The 27,563-nt window shown below is 32.2% G+C and overlaps 1 pseudogene across 1 annotated transcript in view; it reads right to left on the reverse strand.

The window, feature by feature from the left end:
* Positions 1-27,563, reverse strand: part of LOC143223345 (NPC intracellular cholesterol transporter 1-like) — a 66,768-nt pseudogene that overhangs the window by 17,001 nt on the left and 22,204 nt on the right. Inside the window, exons 2-17 of the transcript XR_013012855.1 lie at positions 22,267-22,423; positions 21,560-21,802; positions 21,010-21,255; positions 20,393-20,622; positions 16,305-16,671; positions 15,824-15,953; positions 12,732-12,941; positions 12,156-12,335; positions 7,873-7,933; positions 6,952-7,080; positions 6,104-6,286; positions 5,642-5,756; positions 4,926-5,053; positions 2,358-2,498; positions 2,119-2,208; positions 47-237 (exon numbers count right to left, since the gene is read on the reverse strand). The product of XR_013012855.1 is annotated as an NPC intracellular cholesterol transporter 1-like (transcript). The remainder of the gene's footprint in view (positions 1-46; positions 238-2,118; positions 2,209-2,357; positions 2,499-4,925; positions 5,054-5,641; positions 5,757-6,103; positions 6,287-6,951; positions 7,081-7,872; positions 7,934-12,155; positions 12,336-12,731; positions 12,942-15,823; positions 15,954-16,304; positions 16,672-20,392; positions 20,623-21,009; positions 21,256-21,559; positions 21,803-22,266; positions 22,424-27,563) is intronic.

The raw sequence follows: 27,563 nt of genomic DNA on the forward strand, positions 1-27,563 counted from the left end.
AATGAAAGTGTAAACATTTTAAAATTCCACAGTTATTACAACTTACTTCTCACTAATGTCTGCAGCCCCCTTAATTTGTAGAAATAAGCTGTCATTCCTGCAGGATGACAGTGCACAGAGTCGGTTCTGGTGTTGAATGTCTGAATAATTATACCCATCTGTGATGATGAAATAAACAGGAGGACCCACAGACAAGTACAAATAAAGGTACTTGAAATAATCTAACATGTAGGAATCCTAGGTAAGGACAAGAAAGAAATATATTATCTACCTGTATTGAAGAATTACAAACAATATTAAGAATGGCACACTCAGCAATATTTAAAAGATGCCACTTTATCTTCACAGTTTCTGGAAGTTTTTATCCATTTTTATATAGTCTATGTTACAAAATCCTAAAACTAATGCTGTCTGAAACATTCGGTATCAAACCACTGAGTGTTAAATATTAAAACAAATAGTATACAAGATACTACTTTTCTTTAAAACCTAAATGATTTAATTGAATGATTATCACCAGATGGCAGCACATTCAAGTCATTAGAAAATACAAATAATATCAGGTCATCCCTTTAGTAATGTCCGATTTTAGGTTCAGAAAAAGACAAAGGATTTCAAATGCTTTTAATGTTATTTAATCAATAATGTATGTTCCATTATTATTAATTACTTTCTGCCAATGATTCACAAGCTTCTAAATGCCACTTCTATAAAATTCTTGGGGTTTGGAGGAAAAGAATGTAGAGAGGGTAGTTTTGACATCTTCATGTGTTCCAAGCTCTTTTCCATCAAGATAGCTCTGCAAACTTTGGAACAGATGATAATCAGATGAGGCAAGGTCTGGAGAATAAGGAGGATGTGAAAGTTTTTCCCAGTCTAGCTCTTCAATCTTTGCAGATGTGATCCTTGCTGAAAGGGGCCGTGCATTATCCTGGTGTAACACAACACTTTTACGATTGATCAAAGCATGCCTCTTTTCTTTCAGTGCAATATTCAAGCCCTTTAACGACTGACAATAGAATTCTTATGTAATCGCTACATTGAGTGGCAGGAACTCAAAGTAAATCACACCAAACGCTTTACAAGACTTTCCTAGGGTGGAGGTCCATTTTGGGCTGTGCTTTAGCCAGCTTACCTGCACCGAGCCATTATCTGCAGCACTTAACTTTTTTTATAAAATATTCATTTCTCATCTCCAGTCACTAACCTGTCCAAATGAGGAGACTTTGTTTCACAAGAGTGCAGAAAAAGTGCAAATGTCCACTCATGCTCCAAGATTGGCTTCCGTCAAATCACGGGGGACTCATTTTCCAAGTTTTGACATGCTTCCAAGCTGTTGCAGATGATGCTGAACTGTTAAATGGGTTGAATTAAGCTTCTATGCTAGTTCCTCAACAGTTACAGCACAATCTTCATCAAGTGCAGCCAGCAGCAAGTCATCATTAAACTCAACAGAATGACCTGAATGTGCTGCATCACTTAAGCTGTACTCACCTGATCTGAGCTTCTGAAACCATGTTCAACATTTTTTTTCACTGAAAGACTTCACACCATAAACACCTTGAATGTTTCATAGTTTCTACTGCACTATTCCCTTTTTTAAACTCATAAAGCATTATATGCCTAATGTGCTCTTCAGACACATCCATCTTCATAAGGGTTTATTTGATTAATGATCTGAAAAAGTGGAGTTTGGTTAGTTTCTTTTATTTGTCTGAACGTTTTTATACACGTCCTACTACATATTTTAGTTATTAAAGCCTTCTAAAGACGGAAACGGTGATGCACTTTCTGTATTAAATTTTCAGACATTACTAATGGGTATGACCTGACAGTATATGCAACATCTCTTACTTCTCATATTCAAGAGCTTCTTTAAAGTTTTAAAAGCAAATTAAAAACAACAATATCTAGCACTGAATATTTTAAAGACCCCATGACTAAAACTTATAAATCAGTTACACAAGTAAACACACATGAAATGACAGGTTATTGTTTTCTTCATATCTTCAGTATTTTACTTATTAAATATTAAGGACATTCTTCCACGACCTTTGTTTTCTATATCCTCTATTTTACTATAATTATAGTGTCACCAAGAATGTTTAAAATTCCTACCTCTGGCATTGATAGATCCTGGTCAAATCCAATATCAATCTTGTCTATCACTGCCATAGAAGAACAGAACCAGGCCAAGAAAGCCAACAGCTGGTTTTATATATATATAAAAAAAATATATACATAATATATCTGTGTACATACATACATATACCTATATGTGTGTTGATAAACATTAGACTGTTACTAAGCAGAGTTCTCAATAGAAAAAACTAATATAAATATCTGTGTGGACTTACCACTACACAGCGAACAAAATTCTTCATAAGAAATGGTGCATAGATATTTTTGAAACATTTGAACAAAAGACTCTGTGAAGCTTTAGTTTTCTTGATCTTCTTGGAAGCTTGAATACAACAACACAAGTCCAGACGATTGTTCTATTGCAAAAAAGTAAAATTTAAATTTCTAACGAATGTAAATAAAAATATTCACTACAATATTAATAAGAATATAATAAATGCTTATCAGACACTATGAAATATACTAATGAAAAAAAAAACTGAAAAGGTACAATGTGTATTGAATACAGCAATATTTTAAAGACAAAACCTTTTCTCCAGTTAAATTATTTGTCATCAGATACTACTATACCATATAATAGTATAGTAGTAACAGTTCTGTTAATGATCTCAAAAGTTTCAAACTCCTACACACATGTCAGTTTTAAGATAGTCACTATAGGTTTCAACAAAATGCTACAAAAAGACATTTGCATTTACTTACCCTCCCCTTTGTTTTTTTGTTTCAGTTTTTATTACAGTTAACCCTTTTGCAATGGGCTCAATATAATATATGCAAGTTTGTCAACACATTTGCAAACATTAATTATTTGCACTATAACTTTTGATACAATATATGTATCTTCACAAAATTTGGTACACTTTTAGAAAATATTACAGTTCTTTTGAACACAAAAAAATTGGATTTTTTATTGAAATACTATCTCCATAGATTTGTTTGTGAATATATGGAGATTGTTTCGTTACTCATCCAAGTACAAGGTGATTTCATGTTATGATTAAAAAACATTTGTTGTTCCAAAAATCTCAAATATTATTTGCACAATCTCTAAATCCTCCTAAATACATTTCAAACATTTGTCTTCACTAAGATTTTTTATATTTTATTTTCTATACTATAACTATGTGGGGTCTGTTACTTGATCAACCTTGTAACCATAATGGAAAAAATTAGGAAATAAATATAAATTATGCTTTTTTAATGCTATAACGACTACATATTATAACAAGAAAATACAAATGTTTAGTCAAAGTAGCTTAAGTTTCATTATATATTATTATACTAACCTTCCAGTCACAACTTGTATTGACACAGTGCATGTGCACTTATCTTACACATCCAAAAACTAATGCTATCTGAAGCATTCGGTATCAAACCACTGAGTGTCAAGTGTTAAAAAAAAAAAAGTATGCAAGATACTTTTTCAAAACCTTAATGATTTGATTGAATGACTTTTTTTTTTTTTAATCAGCAGATGACAGCAAATACAAGTCATTAGAAAATACAGATAATAGTATATATAACATCTCTTGCTTCTCATATTCAAGAGCTTCTTTAAAGTTTTAAAAGCAAATTAAAAACAACATTTTGTAATATTCAGTCACATTTTATTTGTTATTATACATTATATATGTATGTAGATTATTACTATTAGTAAATAAATTATTAAACTTATTTTTCTTAAAACACAGAACAATAAATAAAGAAAACAATTCCTTCATCAAGCTGCAACCTTTTAACTCTGTTGCTGCTGGATACAGATCGATAAGCCTTATAAAATTTTGCACTTGGAGGATATGATACAATGTTTTTACGTTTGTTTTTATATACAGTTGAATAACCAAAAACTCATAAATAACTATACTGATACCACAGAATTTGGTTATCATTTATTTAGTGTTAAAAGGATGTGAAACTTCGAGCAGAATACAGACACAACATACCTTCTTGAAATCTTGGTTTGAAAGAATGTGGTAGCCTTCTCACAGATTAAAATGGCTGAGAAAACTCCTTGAGGGACATTCTCAGCTGTCAATTGGTTTTTCAGGTCATATAGTAAAGTAAGTATATTTAACAAACTGTTACCAAAAACAGAAAGGTGAATGGGGCCACTGTGTTTGATTTAATACATAAACCATATCTCAGCAAAATAAAAAGATATGAAGCTTTTATTTTATATTCTAGCTCGATAATTAGTAATTTGAGTTCCTAATATGTATGAAACTATAGACTTAGTATTTTGACATCACAAACATCTAATTTTAAAACAATGCTACATTCAACATACCATTTGATTCACTAAAATCTATATTTAGGTGTCATTTCTTGTATTGATAATTCTTTGGTTTAAGTTTCTTTGTGATCATATGAGTGTGTACTGTTAATAATAATAATAATAATAATAATTATTAAGAGTACACGCTCATACGATTGTAAAGAAACTATATTTAGGTGTGTTCTTTTAATATTTACTTTCAAATTAAGCAATTAACTCGTATATCATATTAAAGTTTGAATTATAATATGCAATTTGATTCCAAATTTACTGACATAAATTCATGAATTTTGAATGCAGGTCAACAAAAGTGATGACATGGCCTTTGACCCCTGATCTGTTGCAAAAGAGTTAAAGAACAGACTGTATATATGTAATGTAATGTGTTGATTCTGCAAACACTAAATAAACTGCTATTTTACTAATTTTACAATCTAAACCAGAATGGACACTTTTGTTTTATTTTTCTCTAACTTTTACACACATAAAATGGATATTTAACGAGTACCTCTTGTCTTTTGGTATCAAGTATGAACAGGCCAAGAAAACAGGTCATTTGAAGGAAGAAATTGATTATCAGTGCCACTCCAGCATAGAGAGCAAACAATTTAACAGCTGGCATTTCTGTCAAAGCACCTGAAGAACACAAGAGGCATAGAATAACAAAATTACAACAAATCTCATCTCATTTCCTACATTTCTTTTAATCTATATCAAGAAACATTCTTGATTATCTAATATTACAAACTAAATTTTAAGGTGAAAATGTGTGTTAACTTGTAGAATAGTAGTTGGCAACCTATGACCCACAGGTCATTTGGTAACTCATGCTGATAATTTGACTGGCTCTCCAAAAGTTGGCTTCACTATTGTAACCTTTCATTCTAAGAGCACAATTGTTGCTCAGTTCAAATTTTTCAACTGTGCGAGAAGAACAAAGGTATTAAAGGAAAGAATCATGGCTACAGAGAATTTTAAGATCAATGTTAGGGAAAAATTTTCAAGCTGGTCAAATTATTGATTTTGTTTGTTATATGGAAATAAAAATTTAAATACATGTACTGGTATTAATAATTACACAACTGTCAAGGCCAAATTTTCCAAAAAAGTGCATATAATTCACCTGTGATCAAAAAGGATCACTGAATACTGTTATAGACTATGACCTTGGATATTTTTTAAAACCTTATTTTAATATTTTAAAGACATGAACAAACATCCTACCAATAAAAAAACAGCTGGACATAGATAAACTAGATAACATCATACTGGGTGCTACTTCTCCCACCACACGTCCAATCTCTTCCTGCATTGTTTCATTTGGCAATCTTTCATCTCTCTAGATAAAACCAAAAATATATTAACTTGAGTCGAAAAGTTCTGAATGTGGTTATTAGCAAACATTTGAATAATTAAAGCACTGACAAACATATACAAACTCTAAAACACTATTAAATGTTCATTTTTTTAACAGTGAAATTAAATTCACAACTAGCATTGATGTTTCTATTCTGTTGCTAGCTCTAAAATATATTTTAGGCAGTTAACTCTTGAGTTAATATTAAGTTGATTAAGCATTATTCAAGTACTCATTTCAGCAAAAAAAAATTCAGAAAATCCCTAAAAGTCAACATGCACTTCTCAGAAAGTCTCTAAGAGTCATTATGAATTTTTCAAGACACTTACTTGGTATGCTTGGACAAGAATGAAAATGTTATCAACACCCACAGCCAGAACAAGGAAAGGTATCACCTCAATAATAATCAGGGTAGCAGGAACTCCCACAAAACAAAAAATTCCAAGAGATGAAACAACTGACAGTAATACAATAACAACTCCAGCAAGACCAAGGGAGATCTTAGAATCGATCTTAAAAAAAAAAAAAAAGGCATTTCAAAATGTGTAAAAACTATGACTTATCTGGTAAAATGACAAGAAATAAATATTGTGAATATATACATTTAAACCCTTTTCCTGACATTTTAATAACATCTCGATATATTTTTTCAACCTTTCAATTTAATTTTCTTTGGAATATAGATAGTTTCAATGTCTACCTACTATTGGAAAGACTTTGAATAATTTAATTTTTCCTTTATATTTTATTTCAGAGAGAAAAAATAATTACCAAATATATTAAACAAGTGCTATTCTAACAACCTGCTGACTTTTATCCAATACGTGTACTTAGATACAAAGTCTTGTAAGTTTTAACACGTGTTCCTCTAAATAAGAATTAAAGGTTAGTTTACTCTGTTGACATGCACAATACAAGGATCAACAGCACTGTAATAATACAGTGACACACTGAATTCACGAAAAAATGTCAAATAATAATTCCAGGGTTCACAATAAATATATTGAATTTGAAACATTACCAAGACTAATATTAGTTTTTAAGGTATTTTTAAGTACACGTTATATTTTAATGTGGAATACCTACTAAGGTGAAAATATTGAAAGCAAACAGGATGAATGCTTCTGAAAGAACAAGCTATTATAAAAAATATAAAATAACAAGACAGAAAACTAACTAGTATTGACTTGCAGCTTTTTACTTCTCCTAAAGCAATAGCAATGTAAGCAAACATGATGACGTAACTGATGGCTACAGTTACAATGTCTGAGTGACTTCCCCTCTCTAATTCATCTTCAATGGATCGCTGTGCAAGATAAACAAAGGAATTGAAATAGTAAATAAGTTTTAAAGTTAACATTATTAAACTATGGGTAAAGGAAATAATGAAACAATATTTTAAATTTTCAAAAAACGTCAGAATTGAGAACCATTACTCTTAAAACAAATGTTACTTATGAAAATGATAAATTATTACATTAAAGAAGATCAGTTTATGGACTTACAACTCTAAAAATCAGGAGTTTGATTCACTATGGTAGATATGGAAGGGCAAAACATTGTGTTGCTTTGTGCTTAACCAAAAAAAACAAGTGTAAAAAATTTATAAAAAAAGGCATACAATAATTAATCATTTATATGTAGTTTCTATAATTTTAAGAAATAAAATTATCACTTCTACACTTTTTTCCTTAATTAATTTGAAATACCTAAAGATTTGTAAAACAGATTTTGATTTGTGTCTCATCATTTTTTTAACTATAGGTGAATTTATTAACATTAATGGAAATACCACAAATTTTTCCTGTCAGCTAATTTGTTTTTAATCATAAAATTATACAATGGTCTATTTCTGCTCTGTCCACTGTGGGTGTCAAAATTTAATTTTCAGTGTTATGAGTTAGCTTTTCCTTGAGCCACTTAGCAGATTCTATCACAGAGCTTCGAAGGTGATCAACAAATTCCCATAACTTTTATCACAAAGACTTGATAATGTCAGTCTAATGAATAACATTCTGGCATAAATAATAGTAACAGCTACATAACAATTTATTACTTAAATACACAATTACAAAAAGGGAATGTTAATCACACCTACCTCTGCTTTAAAAGCTACACTCATGTTTGGACTGCTGAAGTTCATCATAAAGTCTACAAATCTATTTGAACAAGAGAACTTTATCAGATAATTCCATAAATATCAAAATAAGCAAATTTATTTTCAACAAATACTTTGACTCATTCCATTTGGTTACAAAAGTAATACACTGACTGGTAATTTACTGTGATCCCAATATACTATCGGGTACACCAGTCATCCACTAGGATAATAAGTCTGGCTTTACAAGGCAGAACTCTATGAGATGCTGCACAGCTTTCTCTTTGATTACAGCTTCCTCTTCATACATTACAGTTTGTAACTGGCCCATATACGAGGTCTGTTCAAAAAATACGCGGACTGACGTCATAAAACAAAATGTACTTTATTTAGAAGTTACAGGTCTGGGACCCCTTCAAAGTACTTTCCTCCCCAACGCACACACTTATCCCAACGGTGTTTCCACTTGTTGAAACAGTCCTGGTACGCTTCTTTTGTAATGTCCTCCAGCTCCTTCGTTGCATTTGCCTTAATCTCGGGAATCGTCTCAAATCTTCTTCCTTTCAAGGGTCTTTTGAGTTTGAGGAACAAGAAAAAATCACAAGGAGCAAGGTCAGGTGAGTAGGGGGGGTGGGGAAGAACAATGATCGAGTGTTTGGCCAAAAACTCACGAGTTCCGAGGGCTGAATTTCGCAGCAACGCAGTGCATCTTCAATTTTTCGGTCAAAATCTCATAACAAGATCCAACTGATATCCCACACTCTTCAGCAAGCTCCCTGACAGTCAGACGTCAATTTGCCCGCACCAGGGTGTTGATTTTGTCGATGTGTGGGTCGTCAGTTGACGTGGAAGGGCGGCCAGGACGCACATCATCTTCAATGGACTGTCGATTATCCTTAAAACGTTCATGCCACTTGAAACATGCCGTACGCTTCATAGCAACATCACCGTAAGCCGTGTTAAGCATAGCAAAAGTTTCAGTCGCAGATTTTCCAAGTTTAACACAAAATTTCACAGCAAGTTGTTGCTCCTTCAGGTCATTCATTCTGAAATCCGCCAAACGAAAAAATCGCACTTCACTTAAAACTGCGTAGCTAATACACAAATGAAGATATCTGCAATCGGGAAATGGCGTCGTAATCAGCTGATCTGTGCAAACCTAGCGACACCAAGCGGATTCCCCTGGAACCAACTGGAGTCGCGCAATTCAAACAGTCTGCATATTTTTTGAACAGCCCTCGTATGTTAACAGAAGTTTACAGGACTACAGTGATGAATGCAAAGTTCCAATTCATTGCATAGGTACTCAATCAGTTAAAATATGATGTGTACTAGCCAAATATGATGAATAAAATCACTTCAGTATTTTCAGACCAATTTTAAAACAAACAAGAACAAAAAAATCCTTGTCCATAAAAAGAAAAAGCAAGATTTGGAATGGACATGACTTCCAACAGTGTTTAGATAAAACTGAATGCTACTCATCTTTTACAATTGATAAGATAACCCAACTTCAGCCATGAGAACATTTCCAATATTAGTACAATAACTCCCCCACCTAACATCATTAGAACCAAAAATGTACAACCAAGAGTACCTGAAGTGGTTTTTAATTTTTTCACTTTAATATGAATGCAAAAACACATTAACCACCAATAAAACCAAGGCTTCATGTTTGTCATAAGACAGTTTATGTAAGTTGTTCATACTGCATGACTGAAGATTAGTCATCCCAACCACTTCTGAATATGAAACATTCATTTTAGTCACTTTAACAAACTTGTTCAGTATTCTTTCCCACTTGTCAAACACAACTTATATATTTGATGTCTCAATTCTTGCATTGACTTACAGATTAACCACAATATGACTCCATCTGTCACAAGCAACCACATGATGTATTACATTACCAGTTATTTTACATTAGCAAATAAATGGAGTATTTCTCGTGTGTGTGTAAAGGGGTACTAAATTTTATTTAAACTAAAGAAGTTATTACTAGATAATACAATTACAAAAAACCATTACATGTAAGAGTTCCTTAAACTTCTCATATTCACTGTAAACATTGAAACCTAACAGCATATAAAATTTCACTGGGTAACAATGTTTGAAACAAAAGCACTAAGTTACTCACAGCACAGTTTGTGTTAAACATCATAAGCTGTAATGCTCCTATAACTTCCATGATCATAAGGTTGAGAAAATTTGTATAGTAAACTTAAAAAAATGTATTATCCTTGATTTTAGGCTACTGCCATTGTCTTCCAATAATATAGTGCAACTTTCCACCCATTGACTGCTTCATGTAGAAGTGTAAAGAATGCCAAGAAATGCCAATAAGATACTTGATGAGTACCTGACAGAACAAATCAAATTCAAGTAGTGGATTTCAATGGACTATTCTACCCTTGAAAGCAAGGCACAAGCTATGGATGAATTTTTAGCAATATCCACTAATGCACTGTCTTTATTCTTACAAGACAGTTTTATTGCCAAAGTGTAAATTCAGTTCTTCCATAATACAAAGAATACCAAATTATAGCATCCCTCCTTCCTTCCTTCCTTCACAATATTTTACTAGTATAATATGCAAGACACCAACTATTTATCTATAACGGTCAGAGCAGACACTTTTAATGACTCTTGCAAACAAATTTTTCCCTCCAATTTTGTCAACACACACAGGACCATCATCAGTAGTAGAGTTTTGTAACAAGTTAATTCATGAGCTCACAAGTGTTTGAGTATCACAAGAATAAAAAACACCAACAGAAAAAGCCAGATAAATCAAATCCTATCTTTTTTGTTTTTTATGAAACTTTTCAAAGTTTTTAGTACAAGTTTTCATACCTCATAAAGAGCTTTCCCACCTATGTATTTGTCTATTACTACAGGAAAGAGAACATCTAGGGAAGGGAGGGATAAAACCACAATGAATCATTAAAAAAAATTGATTTCTTAATAAAAGCCTAAGAAGATATCCTACTTGTCTTATTGCTAGTACTTTATAAAAACTGCAATAATTCATGCAACTTATGACACTGTATCCCAGAACGGCTGGTATGGGTACCAACACTTTTACTAATAAAGCAGAGAACAAGATTTCAACCTTCCCAGATCATCTTCAGGTTAAAAAAGAGAAAGCCAGCAAACCCCTCTAGTCCCTTCTGAATAAAAAAGGGTGACATTTATCCTAAAGATCTGTCTGAAAGAGAATGTACTATCAGAAAATGAAGTACAGATGTTGAAGAGGTTGAAGATTACTGCTCAAAATCTTCAAGACGTGGTCATTTACCTATGGTCTGTTTTTTACCATTTTATTTTCATTTTATCTGGGGGATCCATAATAAAGAAAGAATAATTTGGTACCCACTGATCCCACCCACCATGAAGCCCTATGAGGGGACCACTACAATGCCAAATGAGGACACTGCAGCAATGCCAGGATTTTGTGAGCAGTATACTCAAATCCCAGCATCAGACACAATGTCCACAATGCCTGTTGAGAGCATCCAACACTGGAACTTGGTTGACCCTAGCCTAAGTGGACCAGCTGACTAATGTTATTGGGAAAACCCAAAGGCTGCTCATCTACAGGAATTCAAGGTCAAAGTGGTGTGTTAGGGGAAGACCCCTCAACCACCAGGATCCCCTCCTCCCCTTTACGGGTCACCACACACATGGCGGCAAACACATGGATGGATGTTTAGATCCCAGAGGAGGTAAACTGAAAGAACAGAACCTTCTCTGGGAGGTCGCCTCACCGTACAGGAATCCACACCAAGGAGAAATTCTGACAGTAGGGATAAACAAGTCAAATTTGGGTGACCTGTACCTTGGAAATTACATGACTAAAGACCTCTAATTTTATGATGATTTGGTGTTGAATGACACCATGGCAATGACCTCACAAAGCATATTACACACTTATGCATAGAACAGAAACATAGCATTAAAATATCACAACTTCCAAAGAACAAAACACACAAATATTATCAAAATGACTTGAAATTATACAATGACAAAGTATTGATTTTTAAAAATCATGAAAAGAAATAGTCTTAATTAAAATGCTGTATTTTTATTATATGGCTTAAGCCTAACGAGTTTTCATAAAGACCTAATGAAGCTTAAAACCTACATTAACTTGTTAGATATAATTAAAACACTACACAAATCCAGATTATACAATTCTTTTAAGTTCATTTTTGCATATTAGAGGTTGTTATCAAACAATGTTCCACTACACTGTTGATACACTCCAATAAAGAACAACTCACAGGTTTTCCCATGCTAATGCATCCTTATTCAGATCTGGATCATTATAGTTGTTCACAGGGAAAGTGATGACAAGAGCTGATGCTGTATGTAGTGTGTTATTTTCAAATCCACCAAAAGCAACTGCAGGAGGTATCAGAGGTCCACCATATGGTGCAAGACAGTGGAATTGGTATCCATTACTGTAAGTTAATAAAAGCAATTTTTAACACCTGGAACAACAATAACTGGTTAACTTTAACCAAGCTTTAAAACATTCTTCAATAATCAACACAAGGAAGGAACTATTTATAGTTTTCTTGTTCTACTGTAGTAGACTAATTCATTACACAAATTCCTGCTCCAATCTAATGGTTCATAAGGCCATTAAAACCAGTATTTAATTACCTTTCAAAATATCTTTCTTTCAAGCATACACCTGCTTATGTTGATAAGTTTGGCTTGAAGTAAAGAGAATATTTATTGTGTCAATTCATAATTAGAAATAAAGGTCTGCACTTCAAAATACTATATTAAAACTACTGAAGAGCAACAAAAATAAAGACTTTGCTACAACTATTAAAGTATACTGTACTCACCTAGTACAATCTAGTATATGTGACAGGTAATTATCAGGTAGGGATGTTTCACCACGTTTGAAGAAAGAGTGAAAGTAACGCAAATACACTCTGTACAACACAGGCTTTGTTTTCTGGAGATAAGGGAGCAAGACAGATGTCTGACAAAGATATGTTTTTACCATTTTTACTAATCACAAGTCTTTCTACTTTTCTCTGCAAGTCTAGAACCTGGAAGAAAATAATTGAAACATTATGACAAGAATGTTTTTTCCAAACACTTTAGTAATATATTTTCCATATCTGCTAGAAACCAGTTTAATGACTTTATTATACTTATATTTCCTAAAAAGGTAAAATGGTTCCAAGAGATAAAAATACAATTAGTTGTGAAGACATTAGAGTGGAGTATAAAAGCTCTTTTATGTTACTTTAATATAAAATACAAATTTTTTAGTTGTTTTGTAAACATCACAAGGCAAGTATAATTTATTTCAAATAAAAATTATTCCTTCTAATTTAGTGTGTTTAACTTGTACACTAATACAGAGGAAAATGTTTCTGCTCTTAAAAAATAGTGATGTTATATTACTGTATAATTACACCAAGAATAAAGTATACATGATAATACAATAATGAGACTCTTGCTTATATGCATGATACTGGAAAAACTTTTTATTACACTATGTACAACCTCCAACTTTGCAGTTTTTATCCTGTGTGCATTTAGATTTGTAAAAGGGGTCACGTTTTTTCCGTTTCCCGTCACAGAGAACTACATTTTTCTCTATTCAAATGTACAGAAAAATATGAGCAGCTGAATTTGTTGTGCATAGTGGAGTAAAAAAGGTGAATAAGTCACACTCAGATTTGACATTTACAGAGTTATAAAGTGATGAATAGTGTCAGAAATGTTTCTGTATTATCAGTTTTTCAACTATTTGCCAAGTATTAAAGCGAAAAACTGTCATTTGTGGCCAAAAATTGACAAAAACTTGGAAAATGTTTTCAAAGTGATGCTATTTGTTTACAAACATGCAGGGTGCAAATACGACGTCACAAATATGTCACATACAGATTTAATTGTTTTTTACAAATTACAGAGTTACAAAGTGATGAATAGCATCAGAAACAGTTTTGTATTATATATGGAGTCATGGCACATCATTTTCCAATTCTTTGGTGGTGCATTTTGAGATATGAAATAAAACAAACAAACTGTTGAATTTTACATTCTACTGAATACGATTTTTCTCAAAACACTCAACTCACCCTATTTAATCACATTTATTTAGTTTGTAGACATAGTTGGTAGTTTGTAATTTTGTTTCATATGTACAAAACACATGATCTGTGTCATTGTTGGCAAAACACAAAGGTTAATTTACCTACACGCGTGGCAGAGTAGGAAGCAAATTTGCCATAGCCAGTTGCAAGCCCAGATAATGTCATCAATATATTAACATGAAGGATGAGCAACTCCCTGTCTGCCACTGAAATCACTGTTAAGCAACATAAGTGAAAGGTAAAACAAACAGTGCAAAAGAATTAGCATTTTAGACATTTATTTATGAAGTTTATATTGTCTTCATTAATATGCGATTTATTATACTCTTCCAACTTATATCCTTCCTTGAGAAAAATGTATTCCTAAAAATGTATTTTTCAGGATTTCAAAAAAACAAAACAAAACGTGAACACCACCAAATGAAAGGTGTAATATAAAGTGCAAGCTCTTGATGCTCTAGGTAAGTATTATCATTAATTAGCAGGTTGCTTATGCATGCTGCTCACCAATAGCTAAGTAAATGTCTTTTATCTTTGGACAAGACAAAAAAGAAAATTCAACAGAGATTACTATACAAAGTTGCAAATTGCTCCTAGCTACCGTGAACTGTCATCCTTACCAATTGCTGGCACCCCAAGTGAGCAATGGCACCATGGGTAATCAGCTAGTACGTAATAAAACCTGATAAACAAATGATTCGTTTAAAATATGTGGGATTTTTTTAGCCTGAAGTTCTTTACATTTTATTTATATTTTTTGAAGTTTCCTGAATAATATGAATTGTAAATTAAAATTGTGTTGTAAAAATTACAAACAATGATACTGATGTCCTACAAACATTTGTCTAATTATACTTTGGTCAGGTTTTTTTTTTTTTTTAAAAGAAATAGAACACATCAAAATTAAGTGAATAACTACAATTTCCTTTAAAAAAAGTATTCTACACCTTAACTTCTCCCTATATCGAAACTGGGATGATATATTCTTCTATGATGTTATAAACATTTGTAATTATTCTCTTTTTAAACAAGGTTTTACCAATTTTCAGATAAATAGCATAAATTCCAATTTTAATACAAATGCAGATAATTATAAGGCCCAACATGAAAATCTGACATGTTCATAGCTTGTCTGTGAAACAAATCTACCTTTATAATACTGAGAATTATTTTTCTACAGTAGAAGCACCTAAAAGAATATTAAAACCAGTTACAAGTTGATTTAAATTCATTGAGCCATATCTTTAGCCTAATCATTCACTCAGTTCTTTTTAAATTACAATGAATAATAATGCATTAAATTAAAACTACTCCATGCAATTAATGCATTCTTAATGAAGACAACAACGTGGATTAAATTCAAAGTTTAATACTGTACACAACCAGTACAAAAGAACCTTAATAATATGTTACTTTTAAAGTGCATAATTTCGTGAACTGGAGCTAGTGTTTTAAATTACAGATGATGTGCATACTGTGTAATATAAAAGTAAAACCATGAAATAAAAATGTAAGATAAGCCTCCAAATATCCCTAAAACATTTATTCTGTCTAAAACCGTTTGAAACAATTGAAAAGAATGACAAATCACATCTGCAAATTTATTTATCATATCTTAAGGATGGGAAAAAAAAAGGTAAACAGAAAACTATCTTCCTAATGTATTCTCCTATATACCAAGTTTTATTTAAAAAAAAAAAAAAAAAAAAAAAAAGAGTATTTTTGGGATAAATTGTAAGAAAAGACAAAACAAAATGAAGCAACCTCAGGTGGCATAAATGCTTTTTTTTAAAAATTACTTCAATAAATACTAAGTCCAAACTCACTTCAAGGAGGAATTCTTTCCTAAACACTGGCCCCCAGGTGTAATTAGAAATGCCATCTTTGTCTGCTTTTGCTACAAAAGATTCATTGTTTGTAGGTGTTATGATGATTTGTTCCACACGGTAAAAAGGACTGTATATAAAACGTGCTTGATTAGATTTCTGGTGCTCAACAAATCAAGAAAAATGTATATATACATACACACATGAATGGGATTTTAACAAACATATTTCAACAATCAAATATGTTATGCCTTCCAATTTTGTAATTACAGGTCATCTAAATTTCAAAACCAAAACCTTTTTCCACAAAATGGAAAGTACTTTTTTTTTTCCAAAACTATAAAAACAACAGATATCCAAATTCAAATGATTAACAAACAAGGAAAAATTCTGACATCTCATTTATCAAACAAGTGTCAAGTGTGTTACTACATGAAGTCTAAGATCAATACGAAATAGCATTAACGCTAACAACACTCACCCAAAGTGTTTGTTGAAATATTCCATGTCTTTCCGTGCCTGACTATTACGCGACACCCAGAGATCAACGGGATCAGTGGTAACTTTAAAACTGAAGACTAATCCTAGACCAAGCACTATGCTCACTATAAGAGCCAAAAATATGACAGACAGTGGATGGTTTGTAACAAACATTCCCCATCTAGAAAACAAAGATTCCAATATTTGTTCTGTGGCTGCTCCAAGTTTTTCAAAACAAGATATGTCATCAAGGATTTGGTTTTTGAAAGTGCTGTTGGTTTTGACTTCATCCTCCTGCTGGCTGAAACTAGTTATTGTTGATGATGTTGAGATGCAATTATCACCAGAATGATGTTCTGATGAGCCAACTAATGAAGAACAATGTACTAGTTTTCAAAAATCTTTTCACCAAAATAAATAACAATTTGTGCTACACAAGTCTTAATGAATCTGACTGTACTAATAAAACCTACACTAATTTTTTCATTATGTTGGTAAAAATCACTTAAATGCAAAAAAAAAAATTAATAAGCATTTTATCTAATAATATGCTGAAAACTTTGGAAGACTGTATAACAAAAAACAATGCCAAGATAGACAAGTATGAATCTTAACTTGGAAACAAGTGTTTTTATGAATGTATGGAGGATGAGAAGGATTTTTTACAACTTTGTGTAGGATGAAAAGAATCTGTGCTTACAGATAGTATACTAATTTTCATCACATTTGTTATCTTAGTTAATTATCAATGACAATAATTAGAAAGTGAGGTTACCAAAATCAATATAAATTTTTTAGCAATTTTCTTTTAAAACAATCTGACCTCAAGTTTTCAAATATTTCACTAATGCTAAATGGTTTGGCATTAAACCATCATAACATAATTAATACTAGAAGAATTATGTAAAGGACAGAGGTACAAGGTCATAACAGTCTACACTGTTATGGATATACATAATAAGTAACCAGTGACCATACAGTGATAATATGAAACATATACTGTGGATCATGATTTAAGACAGAAATTACTACATTGCATCATAAATTAATTCATTCATTTTTCTCTTATACATAGTTTAAAGCATTTCAACAACAGTAATAATTTTCTTCAGTTAATTAAATTATAAAACATCTATTTTATAGTAGTTTAACTAATCAAGTTACAAAAAACAGCCAAAAGCAACTTTTGTACAAAAAATAAATAAAAGCAACATGCAATTATCTGCAAATTGAACATATTTACAACATATTACATTAGCTTAAAAGTTTAAAAAATAATAAAAATAGTGGGCCTCCACCATATACAAGAAGTATATGCAGATTTGAAGAAACTGAGGTTTACAGTTGAACCATACCTTGGCTCCCTTGATGGTGGGGTGGTTATACTGATTCAGCTCAGTTACATGATAAGAAATAATAGTTGCTACAATAGATAGGCAAGAAATATTAGATATAAAAAGTGAAGTATAGTAGGGTGGCTTTGCTTTCAGTCAAAAGCCAATATAAGTAATAAAAGAAAAGGTATCATTTTCTGATGCAGCAGGTTGACAGAAGTTTTGCTAGGTAAATGAAGCAAAGTGCATTTGTTTCCAATCATGGCAGTTAAAAAGAGAATTATTAGTTGAACATTTTCAAAAAAATGAACAAGTTGAATGGAAAACACATAAAGAACAGTATGTATAATTAATGCACACAATCCAATGTTAAAACAGAAGAAAACTGTTGTCTCTAGGCAGGAAAGCTTTCATGTAATTCATTCCAAATAAAACACATTAAATGCCGAGTGCTACAGATAAGATGCACATGCAAAATAACCCTAAACATTAAAAATAAATATGAAATCTAATGCATCATTACTTGTCACTAAGTTATATAGTTTTGAGGGAATTCCATCTTTCATCAATAACTCTGGACAGGAGCAAATTAAAAGAGTAAGACGGGGCTTCAAACAATGGCAGAGTGCATCTTATATGCACAATATTTGGAGTTGTGTTTTACTCATCTGTGAAGTTATATATTATTCTGTTATTGTGAAATATTTAACAGTTGGTACTCTCAATAATCATCAAGAACTAATTAGAAACATCAATGTTAATTTATTCTTGAAGATTATTCAGTACACCAGCTGTGTTCTGTTGAAGAACTCACAAGAATAGATTAGTAGCATCAGTGCGACATATTCGTTAAATCATATATACATATATTCTCACTACGGTACAAATAACAACTTCAAACATCACATATATAGGCATTCAGACCATTTACTCATACACAATATCAATGACCTGGATACCTTAAAACTAAGTCAAATGTTCATTAATACATCATTTTTATTATATATGAAAATTATCTTTAGTTTATAATTCCTATAAACAAATTAAACTGCTGATTAAAATTCTAACTAAAACAAGTTTTATAGCTTATGCATTGTCATGCATAATCATTAAATGGAAGTACTGTACAATACTACTCACGCTTTAACCTGCCCGTGAAAGTACTGTAGAGTACTACTCATACTTTAACCTAAGCATTAATAAAACACTTTTGGAAAGTGGATCTTTCTTCTTCTTTATGAAGAACAAAAGTCCACCTTCAAAAAGCACCTGATTACCTACTTTTTCAACCATTTTTCTACTACTTGTTTTCCCAAATAACAAAATCGTATTTGAACCTATCTATAAACAACCACAAAGTAACAGGACTTGGTTAATCAAATTTTACTAAATAATTAAATAAACATAGAGATAAAATCAGTAATTACTCTTGGCCTGCTTTCATATTTCAACCACTAAATTTCTTAATCAACTTACAGTCAAAGAATAAATTAGGTAGAATTTTTAGACATTTATGTATATATGTATGTATTATGTATATACGTCTGTACATATAACAACTTATTTAAGGTGACATAAAAGAACATTTTATCTTACTATTGTATAAGTACATAGCTTCACAAGTTTTGTCATTCATAGTTTAATAAATTAGTGATAAAAACTAATGATGGAATGTAAAATAAAAATGTATCTTTTAACAAAGATGAAAAAATAAAACTAGATGAAAGTGTATGTCTTGCTACTAAAATTAATGGGTTTAAAAATATTTTATAATAACCTTTACAGTGTATGACTTTCAACAAATTACTGGTCTTGTTTCTTTTTTCTATATTCGTTGAAATACCATACTTATAAATGACTTATTTGTATTATACTACGACATAGAAAGGAGAGAAAGAGTTACACTGAAATCATTTTCAACATGTTATTGTTTACATATGTATAGCTTTTACAATAGTATCAATGAACTTGTACACAGCAAGCACAAGAATCTAAAAAAGTAGGAACATAAATTTTGAACAACTCTGCTAAACATTGTTTCTTATCTAGTACATGTTGCAAGATATTTTATTTTACAATACATTAATGTAACATTAGACTGAAAGATGCCCAAGAATTACCCCAAAGCAAAGATAAGCAATATATACCAATCACCAATTAGCATAAGAAAGGAGAATGGATCATACTGATCTTGGAAACAGTCTCACATACTTGACCGTTTGGAACGGAGAGGTTCCACTTCTTCAAGGGAGCCAAGATCCACACCTGTAGCTGTGACAGCATGAGGATTCAGGTGAACAAGTCCTCGGAAGTGTGAACAATCACAACCCCACCACCACCTTATAACAAAAATAATGCATGTGCTTCGAGGAAAACCAGAAATAACTAGCTTGTTGCATGTAATTGAGACAAAAATTTAACTGGAACTTTACTTGAGAAAGGTGCTAACACCTTCAATGTATGTCATTTCAATAAAAATACAATAGACACTTGATTTTTCTGAAAAAGAGGCAAACAACTGCTAAAAACACCTGCAACAAACTAATTTTCCCTTTAGAAACATAGTATAAAAAGAAAAGCTCAAAAACATTAAGTTAACGAGTGATCTTTTTCACAACATATAATAGACATTAAAAAACATGTTACATAACAATGAAGAGATTGTAAGATCAACAAACTTGTGGTTGAAGTATTACATATTTTAAGACTTTGTGGTAAACCACAGTCCAAGGAATGTTATATTTCTCATACTTACATAAACATTTTTTCTCCTTACTACAACATGTGTATATATATCCCACAAAGATTGCTAATGCTAAAACAGCAAATATTATGCTCATTAGAACAACCATTCCATCTTGTCCAATGATTTTCCAAGGTTTATTTTCCTCAGGAACTTCAAAGACTAAGGTTTCTACTGAACAAGAATCTTTACAGTCTCGGCAGGAACAAGCATAGCCACCCAAATAGGCAGATTCAGAACATCTGAAAGAATTCCAAAACATAATTGTATATGTTACACTTGAGCCTAATGAAGCAAAACTCATAAAATCATCCTACAATAAGTTACCACTTCTTAATATCTGACAAACAAACAAATTGCGAAAAAAACAAAGCACTGGGATAATGGACAAACTATCAGAAAACAAAAGTGGCAAAAAACACAAAGCGAATAATTAAACTGAAGCCATCATGCTTCTTTGTTTTATTATCTCAACATTTTTGTTATTAAAAAAAATACTGTTACCAGGAGAATACACAGTGACTACCTTACATACCTAACAAAATAATTTTTAACTATTTTGATATATAATCAATTTTTTAATACATGTTAAAGAACTAAAAGTAACCTAACAAAAATGCAGTTCTTACTTTAATGTTGGCTCATTCATGGGAGCAAAGGTCTCATTATCCAATTTAACAGTCAGCTTCTCTGTAATGTTAAAAAAGATCTGAAAAGGAGAAAAACCACCTGCAGAAGGAGTGGATCCCATAAAGTCCAGCCATCGCTGGGCAGTGCACTCTGGACCCCAGAAACCACACATCAATTCCAGTAATGGCGATCCTGGGACAAGGCCCTCTACATCCTTACATGATGCAAACAGACCATCAGCAAACCTATTATCAAAATAAATTAGCACACACAGAGTTTATTTTTATTTCTAAATTATATATTTTACATAATTTTTAAAGATTATCTTGCAAAGGAATTTTAATGCCTAAGAAGAATTATAGTAAAACTAAACTTAAGAAAAGTGTAGTATTTCTGGGTAGAAGGTTCAACAACTGGAAACATCTTATTCAACTCAATAACACTGAACATTTCCATTAATTCAATAAAAAAAAACAACAACCAAAACATGTGCATAGTGTATTAAGCATCTTTGATTGTCACTTAACAACAGTTGAAATTATTTCTCACCTCTTGGACATGAAATATTGGAGACCAGTTACTCTCTCCCCATCTTTTAGATTTTTCTCTGAGCTTATTACTTTAAGGAACATGTTTTGTTTCGGTGAACAGGTGGACTGACAAAAAGTTTTTGGAAGTTACTTATGCAAGAAGGACATCTGCCAAAGCCAAGAGCCTCAGGAGTTCTCATGTTCACAATGAGATTCTCAATCTGGTCATCATTACAACAGACACGTGGTTCATCTTGTCCATCTGGAAAACACAATTACACCTTATATGCAGAAGTTTTTACAAGATGCTAATATTACTAATTATTGATACTTTTAATCTCGTAAGAAATAAATATATTAAAGAAAATGAGCAAATATTTTGAGAGCAAGAACATTTAAATAAGAAGGTTTTTACAAGCTAAAAATATTGTTCAATAGAAATAACTATGTACAGATACTTGGGCATTAAAAATAGATGCTCATTGAATGAATTAACAGGTTAAGATGATGACTCAAACATTTTTTCTTATCTACATGTTTTAGCATTTAATGCCAACCTGGTATGAAGAATGTTTATATATTGGCATGAAAAGTTCTTTCATTTGTATTCTTACTTTTTTTTTTTTTAATAAAATGTATAGTCACAAGCACTTCAAATAAACCTTAAATCCTCTACAAGGAACCATTTTAAAATTTTACATTTTGAAATGGGAATTGTTTTTTAACCTGGAACTAATTCAGGACATATTTTCTTTAGAGCAGCAATGGTCTCGTTGTCAGTCAATGGTTTAGGTGGTCCCTCATAAAGACATGGAAGATCCTTTCCATACTCATTCTGTCCACATGTTCCATACCAAACACAGTGTCCCTCATTTCCATTAGCCTAGAAGAAAAAATAAAAAATGAAAGTCAGAGATTTTCAACACTTAAATTTTAAAAGAGTGAAAATGCAGCTGTGAGGTAGCAATTTTTATTTTATTTATAATTATCTTGTTTATCATGATGTAGCAGGCCTTGTCCCAAGATCATTGCTGAAACTGATGTATAGATCAAGAAGCATTGGGCTTTTAATCAGATAATTGAGAGTTTGAAGCTGGCCCACATCACACTGTCCTGAACAAAACTTGTTACCCTATTTGTTCCAGTCTACCCAGCTAAGCTGGGGGAAGCATTTAGGTTGAATCAATGATGGACAAGCATCCTGTCCAGGAGGAATGGATTACCATTTTCATCCACTTATGTGTCATTGGAACTGGAGTTCTGTCTTGAGTATCTTAAAGAGGCACAGGAAAGAAGGATTCTTTTTTAATTGCTTATGCATATTTCCTTCAACAGTTCAGTTAAGCAATAATTTTATTTGAATTGAGTGTGCCTGCAACTGATTAAGCAATAAGTCTGAAAGCTTAGAATGCTAAATACCAGGCTTCAATTCTCATGGTGGGCAGAGTACAGATAACACTGCACAACAAAGTTTTTGCTTCTTGAACACTGTTGGGTGTTCCTTATAGATTTTTGGCTGCTGATCACGAAATTCACATCAAAATTTGCCCATCAAGTAACGTTTCATCGAAATCTTCAGTTTTCACCATGACATTGCTACAATGAAAAAACAACATCAGGGCAACTGGAATCCATCAATGCTTGCTGACTACTGTTGGACACTGCAATGTGGTGCACCGGACATTGAATACAAACGAAAATCAGGAGCAAAATACTTTTAATTATGTTGAACTTAATAGCGTATTAGAAACATAAACGCAATTAAATACGTTACTGACGGTAAACAGTTAACTGTCTGTTTCTCAGAGTTTCTACGTGATGAAGCAAAACCAAAGCTATATTTGTGCATACCCACCAGGTACCTGTCACAATCAGCAAAAACTTTTCAGGAAGCAAAACCATTAGAGGTGACATATGGATACTAAGTTTGTGGTTAATTTCATAAAACAAGTGCTAAGCAGTTAGTCATGTGACGTGTAATATTATGATCCAGCATGACAATGAAAAGCCTCAAGACCTAGAGATAGACTGATGAAAGAGGTTTGTTAAATTAGAGATTTGTGAAATTGTGATATGAAAGATGTTCAACTTGTTAAAAAAGTATTATCAAAACTACTTGTTTGATATTTTATGTTTGTTATTTAAAAAATGCCTAATACTATTACAGTAAATATTACTAATTAAGTTTTTCTACGTCTTTTATATCTTATCGGTTATTATTACTACCATTATTTTATTTTCATAACAACAACATTGCTTTTTATGTATTCTTTATAATATTGGTGTTGAAATTCTGATACTGAGATACGTATTTGCAAAGTCCTAGTCAGAGATTATTTTATAAGAGCTCAATATTTTGTAAAATTTGTACTGCATTATAAAAAATATGATTTTTTCGTATCCTAGTGGTGACATCGATATTTGATGCTTTACAAGGCTTATTCAGAAATTGTAAATTCCAAAGTAGCGTGTGTAAATATCTATTTGAAATATAAAACTTAAGTTATTACCCTACAGTAATTAATAAACATCTAGGTTCATTTTTTTTGCACTTTAGAAATTGTCAAATGCATACACACTGTTATATGTTTCATTTTCATTTTCGTGTTAGTGCAGGACTACTAGGGCAATATCGAAAACGAAAATAACCAAACACCGGAAGTAAATACTTCTAACGGTCAAAGTGTTGCATTTACAAGTTTGTTAGTTGTTGTTTGTTTTGTTTGTTGTTTGTTTTTTTTGGGGGGGGGTTGCTGCTCTGCAAATATCAAAGAACAAGGTATAAAAACATAAAATTTACAAGAACAAATAGATGAATGATGTGCGTATAGACAGGCATCCATAATTTATTACTTCATACAACTGTATATTTGCCCAACAGAAGTGGTCACAAGCTCACATTTAATGATACATCAAAGATTACCCTATACACAAAACTTCTTTCAAATATCTGTGTAAAACACTCCACAATGTTTAAGCATCCTATTACACCTAACTATTTAGGTTAGTTCTTTGCTGTTATATTCAATTAGGCCACCGGGCTTCCCTGCAACGCCATTTTTCCAAAGACAAGAAACGACGCTACTGTGATCGCTTGTCGTATTCTGCACAAGTTATCATAAATTAATAGGTAGAAAAAAACAACAACTAAATAACACTAGCTCCTACTATAATACGGCCACCATCTGCTATTCAGAAAGTTTCACTGATTCAACTAGATAATTATCAGCAAATACCACTACAGTAATCATGTAACTTTCCTTCTACTACTACTACAATTTTCCAAGCAACACTTAATATTGCAACTTACACCTGCGGTGTGAAATCGATTAGCAACACCAATATGAATCATGATGTTTGTCTTAACTTCTTACTAGTCTGAAAATGAATAAAACTGCAAACAAACGACGGCTTGTATAGTGAGAACTGGTAACCAATTAATTAGCACTGCTATTTTTAAAAATTCCCTGCTGTAAGAGTTTGGTCAAAACACGAAATACGTTTATTACGCTTCAAAGCGTCGCAACTCCGATATATTTTTATTCGTAAGCATGGACTAGGTATTTTGTGTGCTTGTATTAAACAATAAAGAGCTTTTCGTTGCCCTTAAGAGTGGGCAGCTTAAAGTAATGAAGCCTACTTTTATAGACGGATACATAAGAAGATGACCCGTTTTGAAAGTGGAAAATACACCTGACAGACTGGATTAAAAAAAAGTAAACAATCAAGTTTTTCTTGTTTATATAAAGTAGACAATGTGGAACATATGAAGCCTACTTTTTAAGACAGCTGGCTAAGGAAATGATGACCCTTTTTGAACGACTTGAAACGGAAATTATATCCGACAATTTATATATAATTAAATTTAATGCCTAAAAAGACTGAACTAGAAAGTACAGTTCTGATCTGAGAAAAAAACATAATTGTAGTCTTGCGCTCGATTTGTTACCAGGTAGACACAAAGTATCCTATACTTGTGTTTTCATGCGTACGAATTTGTAGTTTACAGAAACATCATCTGTGTCGATTTGTGGCTAGCCATCTCTAATTTAGCACTGTAAGACTAGAGAGCTACTCTTACCAACGAATAGTGGGCTTGACCGTCATATTATAACGCCCCCACGGCTGAAATGGCAAACATGTTTGGTGTGACGGGAATTCGAACCCGCGACCCTCGGATTACGAGTCGAGTGTCTTAACCATCTGGCCATGCTGGGCCCATTCGTGTCAAATTCTTTACGTTTATCGGAATTCTAATACACCAATTAACATCTTTGTTACTTCTAAACCAAATTATCTTCATTTTACTTCTGATACACCAATTACAGGATTACCAGCCTTACAACTTTAGTTAATCAATTACAAGCAGAAAGATCTGGCTTGACAAAGTTAAGTGATAGCTCATTTGACGAAAAAAAAGTGCAGATGATAAAGCAATAAAAACATCGTCTGAAATAAAACTTCGCAGAAAGAAAGGTGTTCCACTGTCGTATTTGTTCTAATTTTCTTTAATCAATAGGCAACACTTTCTCACACAACTCACTGTAAGCAGACATTTTACTTTCCACTTCAAAAATACTGTACTTTTTCCCTCCCCCAATGTACACAAACATGTACATAATTGATGGAAGTTGAAATATTATCTTGCTGTTCAGACATTCACTGTTTCAGATAAGAATAATTGCAAAGCGTGAGTAGCAACCAAGAATACTTAAAATCAATCATAATTTACGTACAACAAAACTGTAAGAGACCCTCGTAAAAGTCACTTTCATCTCCATTTGTGCACAACGAGCACAGGTGGAACTTACCAGTCACCAATAACACTATGTAACAAAATTTTTACTTTTTCTTGCTCCTGGGCAAAAAGTGTTATTTCCCAATTGCTTATGCCTAAAGTAAATGGAAAAGACCTATTTTACTCTTCAAACTTTGTTTTTGTGACTTGGTCACAACGGATCGAGTTCTCTGTGGGGAGGCACAATGTCAAGTTTGAGCCACAAGTAAACCTCCAGAAGATGTTGTTTCTACCATTGCACACAAAATTGGGTCTTATGAAACAATATGTCAGAGCTCTTGATAAGGAATCTGCAGTCTTCAAGTGCCTTCGAGACTTCTTCCCTAAGCTGTCTGAGGCAAAGGTCAAAGCTGGTATCCTCGTTGAACCACAAATAAAGATTCTGGAGTGCACAGAATTCCCCAAGAAGCTCAGTGGGAAGAAAAAAAAAGCTTAGGGCAGCTTTGTCGCAGTAGTTCGGGGCTTCTTGGGCAATCACAAGGCCGAAAATTATGTGGAACTGGTTGAGGCTCTGGTGTGGGACTACGGCAAAATGGATTGCAGGATGTCCCTGAAAGTCCATATCCTTGACGCCCATCTTGATAAATTCAAGAAGAACATTGAAGCATACTCAGAAGAGCAAGATATACTTGCTCGCTTCCACTAAGATATACTGGACTTTGAACGCCGCTACCAAGAAGCGTATAACGAAAACATGATGGGAGACTATATTTGGGGGCTGATACGTGAAAGTGATTTACATTACAGTCGCAAATCTCGAAAAACTACTCACTTCTAAACATTTTTATTCATTTTTGTATAACTTTAGAATAAATACATGTAAATCTTGATTCACATGTTGTTTTATTCAGACCTTAAAAAATAGATTAATTTCTAAATTTCATTATCCGGGTCACAAAGTTTGAAGGGAATAATGGCCATCTTCTGTACTTTTACAACATAAACAATTAAGAAATAACATATAATATCCAGGAACAAAATTTGTGTTACATAGTGTAATTTGTAATTTCCCTTTCACGTGAATCATCAATAACATACTGAAAGATAGAAAAAAGATGAGGACAAATTAACTTAAAACTCGAAATTATCTTGCAAAACTTCCAAATATGAAAAATGTATTTGGTAGAGTAATCGAATATTTAAACTCATAATAATGAATAGATTATGAAACTTTACACAAATGTAAATTCTAAATATCTTGGCAAAAAAACACTTATGTTTAAAT

The sequence above is a fragment of the Tachypleus tridentatus genome, chromosome 8 (genome assembly GCF_004210375.1).
Source record: "Tachypleus tridentatus isolate NWPU-2018 chromosome 8, ASM421037v1, whole genome shotgun sequence".
NCBI lineage: Eukaryota > Metazoa > Arthropoda > Merostomata > Xiphosura > Limulidae > Tachypleus > Tachypleus tridentatus.